Consider the following 3,497-nt stretch of genomic DNA (forward strand, 5'->3'; position numbering starts at 1 on the left):
TGGGACAGTCTCTAAATATTAAGATCCTAGCCCACTGAAACAATGCCAGTGAATTCCCATACCTCTCTCCCCAAATCCTCCCTCTGTATATTTTCCTGGTGCCCTCTCTCTAGTGTCTAATCTCTTGCGCTTTCATCTGCATTACTTTCACTTCTCAGAATAACCATGGAAAAGCAGCCACTATTATCCTCATTGTACAGAAAAATAAAAGGAGTTTTGAAATAAGGAAAGAACCTGTATAAACTAAAGCTCTGACTTTCTCCTCTGCAGCAGCTTTCCAAACTCTTTCTGCTGCTCACTGTTCTCTCTCTCGCTCTCGCTCTCGCTCTCTCTCTCTCTCTCTCTCTCTCTCTCTCTCTCTCTCTNCTCTCTCTCTCTCTCTCTCTCTCTCTCTCTCTCTCTCTTTCTCTCTCTCTCTCTCTCTCTGGTTCTCTCTACACACACACCCCCCACTTCCCATTCCAGTTGTTTTTCCTTTATCTTCAGTATTATGGAAGTTAGTCTAAATGTTGGATGAATTTTCCACTTGCTTATTTGGCGGAGAATAAGAGAAAAACAAATATTTATCAACAGAAACTGACCATTTTTCATGGTGCCACTTCTGGGCAATGAAACCCAGTCCTGCCCTTCTGCATCTGCTAAGAGTTGAGGTTGTCAGCTCCAATCACACCCATTATTATTCTGTATGAACTTTCCAATAACTCTCTGAGCCAAACACAATGGGGCTTTAATTGTAACCCCCTCTGTTACATGCATGAACACTGAAGAAAGTCACACACACACACACACACACACACACACACACACAAATAAGACTCTAGGGCCCCTGACTTGTCAGATAAAGTGGGCAGTACTAGAATTGCAAAAACAGGTTACAGCTGCAGAAAGAAAGAATTTAAAATGTGCTATCAGAAAGAAGTTCCTGGAGGATTGTGCCACGAGCGTGTTATACACATAGACTTTTTTTTTCCCTACTTCTTCTTAGTAAACCATTCATTTTATCCAAGTCAATATTTGGGCCAGACACAGTTGGCCTAAGCCTAAAGCTTTGATGTGATCCCAGGCATTGGAGGCATACAAATAGAAGCTCAATTGTCCTTTGCCTGGGACTCCTGAATGAGATGGGGGTTTGGCCTGGATAAAGATCAACTTCCTCCTAAGTCTGGCAGACTCATCAGTGATTCCACAGTGTCCTCACGTTCTCACCCTGGGTTCTCATTTGTGCTAAGTGTCTTGGATAGACCTTCCCTGCCAGTTAGCTTGTCTGCCAGCTCATTGAAATGATCATGATTCTGTCAAAGCTGCAAATGACTATGCTACCTGTAGGAAGCTGACCAGGAATACCACCAGACCTAAGTCCCGTTTCACCCCCACTTAACATTGTCATTTGAGAGGGATCATCTTTATTTCTTGGTTGTTACAGGTAAAATTGTACAAAATTTTCGGTTGAAGTCCACAACCCCTTTAATATTGCAAACTGCCACTGTATTTAGATGTAGGCACTTTAAAGGCATAAATAGGTTAAAATGAAACAGAGTGGGCCTTTGTCCAATATATCTAATGACCTAATGAGAAGAGGAACTTTGCACAGAGATAGGTAGAGAGCAAAGACCATGTGGAAACTGGTCTATAAGCCCAGGGGCGGCAGGGAGGGGAGTGATGCTTCAGAAGAAATCAAAGCTAACTTGGCACTCAAACATTTGGCTTCTAAAATTATGAGAAAATTCAGTTCTGATAAGCAACTCAATCTATGAGTCTTTGGTTATGGCAGCCTTAGCAAGTAAATGTGTTGGACATATGTATATGTTTTTCTATATCCAGTCATTTAAATAGAATTATAGGGGGGGTTTCTGTTGCTATATATGTGTGTGTGTGTGTGTGTGTGTCTGTGGGTTTTTTTTACTTGTTTTTGAAGACAGTAACAATAAGTTCACCTTGGCATTTTCCACCACACTGACTGGCACATAAGATGTGCAACTTAATTTTTAATTTTAATTTATTGTTATTATGAGTGTGTGTGTGTGTGTGTGTGTGTGTGTGTGTGTGTGTGTGATATGTATATGAGTGCAGGTACATGCATGCCACAGCACACTATGGAGGCTGGAGACAACTTCCAGCAGTAAGCTTCTTTCTTTACCATGTTTTCCAGGAATCACCCTCAGATTGTTAGGTTTGCACACTGAGGCATCTCACTAGCCCAAAGCTTGATTTTTTTAATGTATATATTAATTCAATAATATTGTTGAGCATTGTAAAATACATGTCAAGCATTATAAAAGATACCCATGACAATATTCCACATAAAGCTTAAAATCTACTTGAAATAGAGAAGATGTCAACAATAAGTAAGTAAACAAAGATGTGCATTGTGACATGTACACTGAAGGACATAATCCTATTTATGTGATGTAACACTGGAATATTAGAAAGTGTCTATATCAAGAAATTGGAAAGTACCCTGGTCTTTGAAGGAAGCACATTTAATACAAGGAACACATCACACCTGCAAAGCTAAGAAGCCAAACAAAGGATGGTAAGACGACACTGTGTGTGACACCCACAGAAAGCTGCTAACATTTCTAAGCATAAATGGGTGATAGAAAGCAATATTGCCTTAACACAGACACAGGCACTATTGAACAGAACCCTAAAAGCATGGCAAGGAAGTCTATAACAAGAAGATGATGTGACTTAAAGCGTTTCACTGAAGCTGGATCCATGAGAGAACATAACCATCCTAGAAGACATTTGTCAGAAGCAGGTGATGCAAGAAATACCAGAGCTTCTTTTCCCTTCCTCTTGTTCAACAATCTAACATATGTATGTCTTATTGGAGACAAAATTCATAAACAAGAAAGAGGTGGAAGTGGAGGAGGAGAAGGAGGAGGATGAAAGAAAGAAGAAAGGGAAGAAGAAAAGGAAGAAGAAAGTCTAAGAAAAGTACCCTTCAGGAGAAGAGTAGAATTACATCTGAAAGCAAATAAGCCAGTGTTAATGTTTGTCTCTCATCTTGCAGAAGACTGAATGTTGATCTAAGAGAAATTATTAGGTTTCATGTAATACAAGATATTTAAAGTACCTAGTTTACCCCAAACATTGGGACCAGTTAGAGACAGTACAATGAAATAGTAAGGCCATAAGCCTTATAGACATGTCCAATCTATTAACATTGTGATACGACACTGTTACCAATTGATGCATCAGGCCACATTTTTATTCTGAGAGAGATGCCTGCTAGAGTTTGAATTCAACTAACATTTACTTGTGCAGGCAATTTCATACCTTGTGCCTAGGCAGTTTCTTTATGAATAGAGCTGACAAGGTTTGTTATGAAGATATAGTGAAGTTGTCCAAGAAAAAATAATACATGGGCTAGGAAACTAATAAGCACTCTGGACAGAACTGTAGAAGTCTGTGTTCTCTTGAACTTATCTGTGATCACCTTGAAGCTGGTTTGCCACTCCTCACCCCCCCCCGCCTCCTCCTCCTCCTCCTCC

This window comes from Mus caroli, chromosome X (assembly GCF_900094665.2).
Source record: "Mus caroli chromosome X, CAROLI_EIJ_v1.1, whole genome shotgun sequence".
NCBI lineage: Eukaryota > Metazoa > Chordata > Mammalia > Rodentia > Muridae > Mus > Mus caroli.